Source organism: Columba livia, chromosome 2 (assembly GCF_036013475.1).
Source record: "Columba livia isolate bColLiv1 breed racing homer chromosome 2, bColLiv1.pat.W.v2, whole genome shotgun sequence".
NCBI lineage: Eukaryota > Metazoa > Chordata > Aves > Columbiformes > Columbidae > Columba > Columba livia.
In genome coordinates, this window is record NC_088603.1 from 40,831,416 (window position 1) to 40,845,866 (window position 14,451).

Sequence of the window (14,451 nt, forward strand, 5' to 3'; positions counted from 1 at the left end):
TTGCAAGAGGATTGGCAGAGTGTGGCTCTCTCTCTCTTCCTTCCTTATCTAGTAGTGTCTTCTAGATTGCAAGTCTTAAATGATTGACATCCCATAGCTGATACACTAGACTGAGCTGCACTTAAAGAATCAATTCCTCACTAGAATATTTTTTTCAAATTTTGTAGAAAATTATTTCTAAATAGCCTTCACATTGCTAAATACATAACTGGAAGAGTAAGTTAGTCTCTAATTTGTGGAGCCTTTAGTGTCCAGTCTTTTTGTTTCTGCATCAGATTCCAGGTAATAGGTGCTACATGAGTGAGCCTCACAGAAGAGAGAATGAGCCAATTAACTGTTGCTTGGACAAATCTGTATTTATGTTTCAATGATCTGGCAACTCTTCAAATTCAGAGAGGTTCATGTCTACCTGTGCTATCATTGCTGAAACAGAACAAAATCATTGGTCTTAAGTTAGGTGAGGAAATAATTAAAAGTGCTGATTAATAATAAAGTTGTAATGAAATGTGTGAATTACTTTATAGAAATCCAATTTTGTTTTAGTTTTTGTTTTATCAAATGGTCATGATGATTGCTGAAGTGATATTACAACTAATGCAATGATACTGCTGCTTTGCTGAGTTTGTAACAGAAGCGTCTCTGAAAACGACAACTGTATGTGCTTCATTATATCTCAGAAAAAAAATTCCATTTATATAGTATAAGCAAGAACAGATAAATTGTTTTGAATATATTTGAAATTACGCAGGAAGGCACTGTTGGAGACCTATAAAATAGATGAACATTGATCACTATAGCAGAGGTGAATCAATATAAACATACATTTAGACAAATCAAACTTGTATTTGAGCAGTTCAAATATATTGTGATTTCAATAAGATGCACTAAGAACCATCTAAAATGCTGATAGTTCTCCAGTATACTTGAGGGGGCGGGAAGTAGGAAAGATAGTAAGTTGATGAATATGTCAGGTACAAAGAGGAAATGCTTCTGAGAACAAGCAAATATTTAAGCAGAATGTTACTAACATTGCAGTAGAGGCTGGCATCTGGCAGTTATGTAATTTATGACAGTGTATATTTAAGTAGCAATTGCCCAGGAAGGCAGCAGATTATAAAAATGTGCTTTTTTTATTATTATTATTCTTGTCATGCTTTTGTTGGTTTTGTTCATTTTGTTGTTTTTTGTTTGGTTGTTTTTTTTCCATTTCTCATTCATCCTTGTTTGCCAGTTTAGTACCTCTGGGGCTGTCTCGCAAATCATGAAGGTGTTTTGAAACTGCTTTTGGATGACATCGTGTTACGGATTACTTTCCTAGCATGTGACAGAAAAATATATTTCCATGGCACTCTTATAATGCATAAAATGGTTACCAATCCAATGTTCTGGGAGCCTCATAGGGAGTGCTTATATGTATTTACTATGAACTAGAGAAAAATGTATTACTTAGAATTCTCATTTGTTGTTTCATGTCTTAATCTTTGCTTTACTTAAGGCCTAATTAAATTTGTTGATCAGACTGAGTCCCCAGATTAAAAAAAAAAAAAAAAAAAAAAAAAGAATAATACAAATAACAGTGGAGATACAAACAAATCTTTTACAGGCATATATTTCACATAGTGTTAGGTGATTGCTATACATAAATCGGTATATCCAGTTTTGTAGTTACTATTTTGACATGTTCAGAGTAGATTTGATTAGCCCTGAGTGTTTTTATCATGTCAAATATATCTAATTTAGCACAGGAAGATACATTGAAGGGGCTCAGATAATCCAACATGGTATAACGTGGATTCAGTTGTCTTCAGTAATGCAGAAGAAAGAGCAGATTCTGTGAAAGGACAGAGAAGATTCCCTTGCTACTTCATAACGTAACATATGGGTCCCAAAGATGGAATAGTCACATTCACAACTTGCTGGTAGATGTTTTGCACCATGTCCCCATGAATATTACCTGCTCTAGACAGAATAAAATAGACTGCGTTACCAGGATAAATTCAAAAAGATAAGTCAGTAATAAAACAGTGAATTCAGCAATTGCAAAAGGAACTTTGTGTATGCATCAAACCAGCCAAATAACTAACCAGCTACTTAAAATTACTGAAGGAGAATGTTCTATGTATACTAATAAGAAATTTTAGGGAAATGCCTGGATAGAGACCTTTCTTCCCTGCTGCTTAGATTTTTGTAAAGGAGTTTTTCCTTTCATATCAGGCTCTGAATACGAAGTATCTTATGAATTCGAAGCTCCGTTTGCCTCTAACAGCTGGAAGGAACAGGCTGTCCAAAGTATTTTGGAGCCTGTGAGGCTGAATGGTAGGATTAGATCACTTGCTTCTTTTGCAGTCTGCCTGCTGTTGCTTTAAAAGGGGATTTTTAAAGTCTTTCACACAGTTCCCCAGGGTTATCTAGGTTATCCTGAGTTATCTGTGTTTCCAATGAGTCATTGCTACTACGCATGATAAGTTGTGTGGGGTTTTTGTGTGTATGTTGGGTTTTTTTCGGTTTTGTTTTTGGGTTTTTTTTCTTCACTGGTAGAGTGCAATTCATGTACTTATTGCTAGTTTGGTTTTGGCATATGACTGAAAAAAATAATCACGGTGTGCAGCCAGATAAAATTTTCTTTAGGCTTGGGAATACAGTCTTACTGGTTTACAGTTGGTTATTAAGTTCATAATTGGAAAATTACATTTTTACCCTAGAAAGAGAGGAAGCTATTTTTGCCGCAAAATGTAATTATTTTTCATAAAAGCAATTACTGAGTTAGACGACAAAGTGGTTATAAACCATTTTCCACTTGTCACTACTGTTCAGAAGAGTGAGTTTTTACAGCCCTTTTGCCACGGACAATCAAATTTTGTTTTAGGCAGTTGATTTGGGACTCAAAGATATGGCAAATAAATCCTGGAAATGTAATCCCAAATAAACTATCATACACTTTCTAGTAGGATGGAAGGCTCAATTTATTTAGTGTCTTAAAAATAGTAGATCTTTATATCTGATGACAAAGCTTGTAATTGTCAGAGAAAGCAACAGTAGTCACTTGTATAAGATCCAGGGGAAAAAAATAATTGAATATGAAAGGACAAAGAATGAGAGCAAACAGCTCTCATCAATCGATGTGTTATAGTGAACTCAGCATGCTGGTAGATGTGTAAAGATCATCGTTCCTCTAAAGAAAGTGGCATTTTCACTCCAATATTGAAGTAAATACAATAAGAGATACATTGACTGTCTACTTCTTATGGGAGTAGGTCTTGTATCTAGAGAAAAGGTTTTCCTTTTGCTATGAGTTATGGCTCTAAAATATCTAGAAATAATTTCTAATAATTTGAGTCAGATCTTTGCCGCAGAATTATTAATTTTAATGTTCTTTTAGAAATTATTTAATCCACATTGAAGTTGCAAAACAATGGAGGAATCGTTACTGTGTGAAATGTTGTTCCTCAAGTTCAGGCACTGAATAGAAGTGAAAAAAAGTTTCTGCTGTTCAGAATGGAAGGGGATTACTTTTATTTTAGTAGTGTGGCAGTCTTGAAGCTAAAATACTAATTTTTATTTGGAGTAAGGAAGCTGTTAATGGTTTTGTAGAATACTATTGAAAATCCATTAATGTCCAGGAGAGCAAAATTGATTATGCATCTGTTCACGTGTTTACTGATCCTTGGCAAGAATGTCATCACGGATTAGCAGAGTTCTGTCGTGGCATCTAAAAAAAAATCTGCATTCTTCAAGATTTAGTAAAAAAAAGGGAGAAAAAAAATGGCTTGCAGTGTCAGTCAAGGCACGCTGTATCCATTAACTTTGCAAGAAGGACTTTGCTAAATTGTTCCTCTCTTGGGAACATGTATCAAGAATTTGGTGGCATTTTACTTCAAGTAAAAAATTGATTCCCCTTGTCAGTGGCTAGGAGGGTTACTGGTATAGCTGACTCTAAATGAGGGTAAGCTGATCTGATCTTAGCATTGTACAGCATAATGTGTTTGAAAGATTGCAGCTGTGGTAAAATAAACAGCTAATAGGAGAAGTGTGTGGGAGAGAAGATAATTGCAAATGCTCAGAGCAGACACTGAGGACTCCTCTTTAGGTGTTTTTAGTAACAATCTTGCACTTTCTGAGAGTTCTCATAGAACTAAAAACTGTGTCCATCCAGGAAACAACCAGCATTTTTATGTAAAGTGATGGAGCTGGACAAGGATTCAGGGAGAGATAGGCACGGGTGGCTGGTTACCACAATGATATCTGTTGCTCCAAATTTACACCAATAAAAGTGCTTTAAGAGAATTAAAACCATAGTAGGAAATGAAAACTGCACTAGCGTGTCTAATATATGCATCATTTCTGTTTGGTTTTTTGTGTATCCTTTTTTAATTCAAATCTCAGCTGGCTTCCCTGCAGCTCTGTAAAGTTCCAGGTCAGAGCTCTAGAATTTTTGATTGGGGTTGTATTTTAATCAACCATTTATCTTAAATGAGCATATTCAATCATGGACAATTCTAAGTAGCTTACTATATGTAACACAGCTATTATGTAATTTTATATTGCAGCTATTTATTTAACTTTGAAAACTGAAGTGCGTGGCTTTTATATGCTGTTATTTTAAATCAATAAATAAATTGGGTTTTTTAATTGATAAATAAGTTGATTTTTTTCAAACCCTGAAAGACACACTGATAAAACCAAAAAGTACCATCCACAGATGCAGGTCTAAGTAGCTTAAACAGTGTTTCAAATAGTTACAGCTTCTAAAGAGATATTTTAGCCAAATTTGGGCACTTTTTTCAATTAAACATTCTAAGCACCAATACTGTATTGTTTGAGGCGTTGAATGTTAAGACTCCCTTATCAGTCACATCATTACCCTTTATTTTTTTGACTCAAACCATTGGCAGTATTCCAGGTTGCCAAGATGCCTTTTGGGAGAAATTCATGTTTCTTTGACACCACTGTATTTACAAATCTTGTAAATAAGCATCTCAACAACAAGGAAAACATTTTCAATAATTACAAGTTTCTCTCTATTTAATTCTTTTCCACAGAATCATTCTGCTTTGACTTTCTAGGCTACTGTGGCGATCCTAAGAACTGTTGTTCTGCTCAGCACTGAGGATTGCCCAGGTCTCTCAGGGTCAGTGTGCAAATTTCACTAGCAGGTTCATTAAGAGGGCAGGTTGCATCCCCTGCTGCATTTTGCCTCTCTGTTCAGGTAAAAACCACAAGAGAGCGTCAGGATAAATGTTTGTGACAGATACTGTTACTAAGCTTCAGGGAAGGGTGAGGTTGCTTTAGTTTAGTTTTTAAACTTTGATCCTGTTTCAGATAGAGTATCAGTGGACAAAAGGCTGTCAATTATCTTTTACAAATCAACTTTTCAAGTTTCATCCTTAGGGAGAAGTAACAAAAGCAAGTATTGATTGTGCAGTTAAGCTAGTCAGGGGACTCAGCTACAAAAATAGATCTTGGAAGAAACAGGGAGCATAAAAAGCATGGACAAAGGAAAGGAACAGATAGGAATGTTTTCTTTGCAGATGAGAGCTTGTAATTGCATAACAAATCACAACAGAAGCTGGCAGTGGAGAAGGAGAGAGAAAAAGAGATGTATATAGACTGGGATCCTGTTTGCTGATCCTTAAAATTATTCAATTTGAAAATAGTGAAACCTGCAGGGAAATGGCGAAGTGGGTGTTTCACTGTGTTGTCTAGACTTGTGCATATCCTGTACTGCTTAAAATACAGGCAGAATGCGGGCTCCATATAGTGCCCAGAATGTCCATTTGCTTAACTTTTGCGCGTGCGTGTTTCGAGAGAGATGATCTATAAATGCAGCTTCCGCAAGGATGAAGCTCTGGGAAAGTGTGATTAGAGTGCTGAAGCATCTGTGAGCCACCACCTAAGGTCGTCTGTTCTTGAAGGATTCTCAGATAGAGCCCGTGTCTCCAGGAAGCTTGCCAGAGGTGATGAATCAATACTGTAGGCCAGAGCACACGGTCCCAGCTGCAAGCAAAGAAGTTTTATCAGGACTGTGGGAAGAAGCACACTATTTATGGTTTTCTCAGAGCATCCTTAGCACCCCGACATTTTTCTCCGCCAATGACCACAATATCAGAGAGGAATGTCAAACCATGCCTGGATCCTTAAGGGAGCATTCAACCTCCAGCAGAAGCCCATGCAGCTCCGCCTCTAGTCAGCTCTTTATAGGCTGTGGTTGGGGTAGTGATTCATATTGTTTGCAAATTGCTCACTTTGAGAAGCCTAATTATCTTTCATATTTATTACAGATAAATAGAGTATGCCTTGCCCACCAGCCTATACAAGATTTTACGCAATTTTCATAATACCAGGATGTCTTGAGAGTATAATAATTAACATAGACATTATCATTGAAGGCAACAAAGTAATCTATTTGTCTAGTGATGCAGCAGTCTTTTGAGATAGAAGTTCCTCCTGACTGCATTAAGTTCTTTAAGCATACTAAAATCAGTTGTTTTAAAAATGAAATATTAGGTTTGATCTTTGTTCAAGTCATACTGCTGATGATTCAACTGGATTTCAAGACAGCAAAAAAGCAATGGCATCCTAGTTAATGCACTAAACATGTAGTTTTAAGAAGTGTGTGCTTGCAATCAATAATCGGAGTTATTCTCTTGAGTATACCATTAATTTTTCTTGTTTCTTGTTAAGCTTAGGCTTAGGTAGAGGTTTAAGCACACTTGTCAAGTAGCATTCATTTTATGACTCTGTCTTGAATTAAGTGTAACACAAAAAAGAAATGAGTTAGAGGGGACAAATGTAGGTATTAAATTTACAGTGCCAGTTTTGAAAAGGATTGCTCTAATTCTGCATACACAGTTATATGGTGTCAAAGGTAGTGTTTATGTGTCTAGTTTCAAAATGTGACACTGCAATTACATGCTTTGTGTTGCAATCTTTACGCCTGAACTCAAACTATATATATATATATTCTCTAAACAAATGAATTGAAGAAACAACTGCCTAAACAAAGAGGGGTCACAGAATTAGTGCTTTTAAGAGAAGTCATGTAACCAAAGGACTAAAGCCCCTGTTCCCATACATAGGTAAATCGATTCGGTCATACGTTCTGAGACAATATTAACAGCATAATTGTCTATTTATATTAGCACTTGGATTTTATTTGATAAGAACTGATTCAGAATAATGGGAATATCATCTTGAAATACCCAATAGTACTACATATTGCTACTATATAACAAAAATGGCAAAATGTAGGTAGGTATGGGCTTGCATCAAAAGGAGCCAGAAGGCTGAGGGAGGTGATTCTGCCCCTGTGCTCTGCTATGTTGAGATCCCACCTGGAGTCCTGTGTCCAGCTCTGGAGCCCTCAGTACAGCAAACATGTGGATCTGTTGGAGAGGGGCCAGAGGAGGCCACAAAATGATCAGAAGGCTGGAACAGCTCTGCTGTGAGGACAAGCTGAGAGAGTTGTGGCTGTTTAGCCTGGAGAAAAGAAGGCTCTGGGGAGACCTTATTGTGGCCTTTCGGTACTTAAAGAGGCCCATAAGAAAGATGGGGACAGACTTTTTAGCAGAGCCTGTTGTGATAGGACAAGGGGTAATGGTTTTAAACTAAAGGAATGGAGATTCAGACTAGATATAAGGAAGACATTTTTATTATGAGGGTGGTGAAACACTGGAACAGGTTGCCCACAGAGGTGGTAGATGCCCCATCCCTGGAGACATTTAAGACCAGGCTGGACAAGGCTCTGAGTAACCTGATCTAGTTGCAGATGCCCTGTGCATTGCAGGGGGTTGGACTAGATGATGTTTAAAGGTCCCTTCCAACCCAAAGTATTCTATGATTCTACGTAGATGGATTTTTTTTAACCTCCAACAAAACCCATGTTCCTTAAATGTACCATATTGTTCAAATCTTATAATATTTATTTTTTAAATAGTAATTAAGGTATTATATTGTACGCTTCCATTGCATTTTCACACCGGCTTGTAATTCAGCTGTTCAACTTGCTTCAGGGCAGGTCAAAAAAGCATAAAACTTTTTAAATATTTTTTTTTTTTTAGTAATGTGATTAAGAAGCATAAATGATATTGTATGCATCAATATTGTGACTCTATCCTGCTTAGTATCTCCAGGAAAGTAACACAGAAAATAAATATCCTGTTTTCAAAAATGACTTCTGCAAACTCTCTCTAATGGCTTTTTGTAACAAAATTATTTAACGTATTCCAAGAGTTTAAAAAAGGCTTTGGTATTGTGTAAATAAAATAGATGGCTAGAGTAAACAAATAAGGTTAGCTGTGGTTAACTGTCCCAATAAACCAACTTTGATTAACTCTAAGCAAGTGTTTGCTGGGCCTTTTATTCTTCTTTCATAAATTAAAACTGAAAAATTAACACAGGCAGTGTGAATTGGTAACAAACTTTTAAACACTGGTTATTTTCAGTCTGCATGAATATTTTCCTCAAAGTACTTTGTCCTGTGCGAAGAAATAGGAATTGTGTCTCTCATGCATTAATTTGATGAATCATGGGCAAACAGTTGGATCTGTGGGATCACCCATTCTCCTGGAGACTACTTTCCCTTTCTGCTGATACCTGTGTCATTGTGGACTTGCCTCATACCTGGGTAGAAGCCCATTAGCTGCCTTCAAGCACAGAAGATGGGAAGCATCTGCTCCCCGTGGTGAGTTTTCCCTCCTTGTGGAGCAGGTTCAGGAATGGCTGATGTCACAAAAGTTTGCAGCTGGCCGGTGCCAACTAAGGACAGCGACCAGAACACAAAGTCAAAAGTAACAAGGGTAAATATTTATTCATGCTTATGAGGTCTCCCGGCCAAACTGGGGCACCCCAGATAAGTGGTTTTACATATTCAGATGTTTGGGTACAACATGATTTGACTAATCACTAGCACTCACACTAGGCATTACTAATCATAGTAAAACTTTGCAAAGCAACTCTACTTTTGCAGCATTCTTGCTGTTTGTCTATTGATTCAGACATCCCTGGAATCAATCTTGCCAGAGCTGCTTATCTATGACACCAGATGACACTGGGAGGGTTTCAAGCTGAGTCAGAGAGGTAGGATGGTGGTGTTATTTTGGTTTTCCAGGGGTGTCCTTTGTCCTTAATGGACAGCCGTAAGCTTCCGAAAAGCATCCTTATTTCCAGGACCAGGCTGTTGTTTAGTTTGTTTTTTTTGCATGAACGATACCAAAGTCTCCAGTAAAATTCCACTGCTTCATTACACGACAGCCTATAATGTGAGCTAATATATGTATTAACAAAGGTAATAACTTTTTCTACTATAAAGACTGGTTGATATAATAGTTAGGGAAGGGAATTTTCATAACTCTGGTGTGAAATATTTCTCCTTTCTTACCCGAAGGAAGATTGCATGCACAAGAGCATTCTGAGTGCAGTGATAGCTTGTGTCACCTCTTCTCACAAAGGCTTCAGCTTGGAAGATGAGGCTGAAATGTGGAAGCAGTCCATCTAAATGAAGGCCATCAAGCAGAGGAGCAACGCAGACCAGAAGAGCCTCCAACAGTGGACGTACCCTGCTGTTGTGGCTGTCTGTGCTCGCTCCCTCATTCCTTTGTGAAAAACTCGAGGTCTTTGGAGTGACTATTTGGATAGTTATCTCTCTTGTGAATTTGTTGCAATTTTTTGGCTTGTTGCACCTCTCAAGACAATTAAGCAGGCCTTTCTAACTTCGCCTGTACTTGACGAACAAAACTGGAGTTGGATTGGATTGTAAATATAAAAGAGATGGCTCACCTGATAAAATATGTATTCTCCCCATTTCTCTATGACGCTGTTTGCTACTCTGGGTTGCTGGCTTTTTGCTTGACTAATCCATGAACTTTTTACTTTAATACCAATCACAAATGTCAGATAATGCACCGAATTTTAACTCTGATTTGAATCATTCCTCAAGTAACACACAAAAAAATGACTGCACACAAAGTGCTGTAGGTTTGCATAATTTCTCCGTACAGGCAACCCTAGGAGAACTATTTCTGCTGTAGTGATGTGTATGCATAGTTCTGCAGTAGTGTGTCTGTATGAATGTGGGTTTGTATACATTCTTCAATCCCAAAAGTCATGAATTTATTTAAAAAAAAAAAATAACTGGGCCTTTTGCTTTAAGCCTTCAAATGCACTTTACAAATTCTGCACTGAAGGTTCCTTCGTTTTACCATTTTTCTAGGCCAGACTTTTGACTATTAAGCTGCTCCCGCACCCCATGTTGCCTGTGGTGGAAAAGTATCTATAGTGCTTTTAGCCTCTGATTTTAGCTGTCTGGTACAAAAAGAAGGGAAGGAAGAAAAGGGCAGGGTCTTGTCAACTGTTGTAGTTTCCAAACATGTTTTTTAGGCTGGAGAGATGTAGAATAAAGAATGTGCTTTTCCAATCTGTTTGCTACCACGCTGCTACTCAGAGGAGGTGCATTAGATGGCCTGCACACTGGTGGATGCTATCAGTCCTGGGTGGTGTTAACGGCATTTGCTGGAGCAGGGAACCAAGAATGGTTAATTTCCCTTTGAATGGCCCCTTTGATAATTACATGCATGTGCATATGTGTACACATATACACACGTGTATCTCAGCAGTTTATTTGATGATGTGTTTATTGCACAAAGGTAATAAATGCATTAGTTATACTTGGTGTATTAGTTAACTCTGTTAGCTACAGTGTGTTGCAAACCTTTTTTGCTAATTCACCTTGGTATTAATTCTCTCTGTTGCAAGTTTCAGGCTTATTTTGTTTAGCTTTGTATTACAAAATTGTAGTTGGCAGCTTTATTAAATCAAACAACCTAATTTCCTATCACTTGTCAAGTATTTGTTCAGTTACCTTCTCTGCACAATCACCTTTGAAGATGCTATTTGTGCAGTAGGTGCCCTTTGGCAAATAAAAATACAACGATGTGAAGTGGTATAATTTAAAGGTGACGTATTTTTTCCCAGACCTGTGACCAATCATTCAGTCTCTCCCTCATGTTTTTTATGATGGTATTACGGTAACAAAACCAGGGAACCTCTTTGTGTGTGTATCTAGTAGTGCTAGTGAAACAGACTTTTAAACATCTAGTACTTCCTAAATTTCTAATGTGTAAAGTCAAGTGATTTAAGGGAATGGATTTACAGGGTAAATAGTTTCAAAAATAGGCAGCTAGGGTGGAAATACTTTATTTTCTCTTCTTTTTATCTTTGCTTATGTGGTTATAACTTCAGAATTCAGCATTCAGAGCTTCTGAATGCTCTGTATAATTTAAAGTGTGTTTTACAAAATTCACATATAAAATGCTGTAATATTCATTTACTGTTTTATTTATGATAAGAAAGCAAATCTATCCTACTTACCCAGTAGCGTGATTGCAAATCATCCTGAATCTGAAGTGGAAGTCCTCTGATTTCTGATAGTAAATCTTCTGTAATTCCCCTGCTTTTTTCAAAGAATTCTTAACAGGTGTTGATTAAAAAAAATCTGGCTGAGAGAAACTCTTTTGCTGGGACTTAATCTTTAACTTTAGCTTTTAGTTACAACTGACATTGAAAGCCAAGGGGTTGAGTGGTTAAAACAGCCTTGAAAGGGACGCTGCATCCCTCAGGCCCATGGAATTGTACACATCTTGTCTGACCCGCGTCTGGAGAGACGACGGCAGCTCCCGCTGCCTCCGGCCTCTGACAAATGAGTTCTGGCAGATTGTAGCGCAACAGCTTAAGGTGTTACCATGCTCAGATGCTTCTGATCTCTCTGCTGGCACTTACTACCTGGGAGAGGGCTGCATTTTGATAAAAATGATGTTTTTCATCATGATGCCATGCTGTGAAATGCAGGAGTCAGTATGTAGACGTGTGCCCTGTTTTGCTGTGGCCTTGATAAGTGGACAGAGAGCTCTGGGTGAGTTTGACTCTATGCTAAATATACCTGAGCTCGTTTGTTAACAGATAACACAGCCAGACCTTCACAAGGAATTTACCTCTGGTCTTCTGTTAGAAGTGGGCACTTAGTTGACAGCAGTCATTCACACAAAATGACCTATCTAATTTTCTGCCATTCAGCCATTTTGTGTCATTAGTTCAAAGTCCAAACTTTGTATTTGCAGAAAAAGAAATATAAAAAAATTAAGCAATGTTTGAGTCTTTGCTGCAATACTGACTTTTTCCAAGAACAGAGAATATTCAAGTAAGGAGAATATCTATATCCTTCAGAGATGATAGAAATGTTCTGGTTCACAATAAACATGGCAGAAGGTTACTAATCAAAATAGGAAAAATAAAAGTCGATAGATTGTGTATTCCACTAATTTAATTTGCTCTGAAAACTTTGTTGTTGTATCATGGCATTGATGTATGTTCAGGCATACATTTTCTCAGCTTCACTGCTCCTGGTTGGCCGCATCATAGCACTGTTTCTTCATCTGTAATGATAGGCAAGCAAACGAATTTGAAAAACTACCAACACAAAGTTCAGATAGTCCGCTACTGCTTTTAGGACAACTGACTTTCTCATTTTGCCCCTGATGGGGAAGTGCATCATTTCTCTACCATGTTCAGTTCTTGTTCTCTTGTTACACTTGACAGGGTTCCTGCAGCCAAGACAAAGTCATCACATAATTTGCTGTCATAAAATGTTATTACTTTTGTTAAAAAAAAAAAACTTTATTCACAATTTATTGTTTTATACATGAGATACTCTTGCTAATATTTTTTCCTCTAATATACATACTCTTCTGCATGTTAGTGTAACTTTATAGAAGAAAGAGCCTGTTGTGCAGAGTGTACAGCAAGAAAATACATGAACATTTCAAAACCTGGTTTCATGAAAGGCAGTTTTAAGTTAGAATACAGACTACTGTTTATCATGTTAAATTATAAGTGGTGTTATTAAAATAAGTTCAGAACATTATATTTAACTTCCTAGTGGTTTTCCCCTAATACAGACAGGACAAAATGATAAACTGAAGTGATTAATGCTTCATCTGCAGCCTGTTCTGTTTTTCTGTCATATAATTGCTAAGAAGGTTGCTGTTGATCACCTTTGCAGCAATGGCACATTAAGGTCTAGTGAATTAGCCAATTAAGCAATTTGTATTTATGTAAAGAATGCAACGGGATGTATAAAATATAATCAACTGATGTTGTGTGCTGCTTGTCTTTTTGCTTTCTTAATAATTAGGCAACATCTATGCTTTCAGTGCAAAGTGAATAAATAATTGAATAAGGTAAATAGTGAAGCTATTATGCAATTACTCACACTTTGGGTATATTCTCAGTTTTTTGCAAGGCTATTCACCTACTAGCTGCCATTTATGCCAATATTAGCCCTATATATTCTTCTTTTTATGTTAGCCTCCAGACTTAAAACTTTGTTTCATGTTTTTCATATTCATCAGAGGGAGAAATATATCTGGTGTACTGTATATTTTGAGAAGTTTTCAAGATTTCAATTTGTCTTGGGTTATAGCTTGCATGAAAAAAAAAAAGCATGAAAGTGCTACTAATTTTTAACCAGATCCACATTGGAGATCATGATCCAAGAGAAGTGAAACAATTTGTTTATATTGATATTTGGGTTTGTGAGGCCATTTGAAGTGGGTTTCATAATCAGAACTGTGGTCAGAATTGAAAAAAACTTGTTATCCTCTGTCCTTCAGAATTAATTTAAAGAGATTGTGAAACAGCAACAATACTGATTTGATTTGATTTGATTTGATTATTGGTGCAAGAATAATGAAACTAAAAAAATAATGAAAGGATCATATAGCTTCAGATCTGTTTCATACACCAAGAAAATTAACAGTTCCTTTCATTTTTTGTGTAGTACAGAAGTCTGTTTTAATCATGTCAAGAAATCCTGGTAATGCCTTGTCCAATAATGTGCATTGCTATGAATAACCCTCACCCATTTTGGAATTCAGTTTAATTTCCATGACACTATTATAAATTCAACTTGATTCTTTGGAGGATTTAAGAGATCCAAAACTTTTAACATAGTTTGAACTGTTAAAATATCGCTTTTAACTGTTATTTTAATCTTGGTGTTTCTAGCTCTACAGATGCTCAAGTGAGTATGTGCTGTGATGTTTGTGAATTAAGGTCAGATTTCTCAGTTCCCCTAATGTATTCTTGTAAAGTACAGAACAGTTTCCCCCGTTAAACAAAACCTGAATAAGGTTCTTCAGTGAGAAAAAAGGACTACCAAAGAGCTGATACAATAGGGTTGTGTAAAATCACATATTTCATGAAGAGATAGTAGTTCTCCACATTTTTTGGATACAGGAATTAATTAGCATCAAATGAAATGAACCGCTGACTCTTTTATGGAGGGTTTCGGAGAATACCTATGCAAACTGGGGAAGTCCTTTCTGACATTTATTGTGAATCCTGAAACTTCAAGTGGAATCAAGGAGAGGCTGGAAAAGAGCCCCAAAGATAAATTTTTGC

At 36.8% G+C, this 14,451-nt stretch overlaps 1 protein-coding gene and 1 long non-coding RNA gene across 3 annotated transcripts in view; both read left to right on the forward strand.

The window, feature by feature from the left end:
* The window catches only part of LOC102083767 (ubiquitin-conjugating enzyme E2 E2), a 208,188-nt gene that overhangs the window by 37,740 nt on the left and 155,997 nt on the right, over positions 1-14,451 (forward strand). The gene's annotated exons all lie outside the window — the stretch shown is intronic.
* LOC110364613 (uncharacterized) lies at positions 5,989-13,515 on the forward strand. Its single transcript, XR_002423517.2, has 2 exons — positions 5,989-8,795; positions 9,383-13,515. It is a non-coding gene; the product is annotated as an uncharacterized LOC110364613 (long non-coding RNA).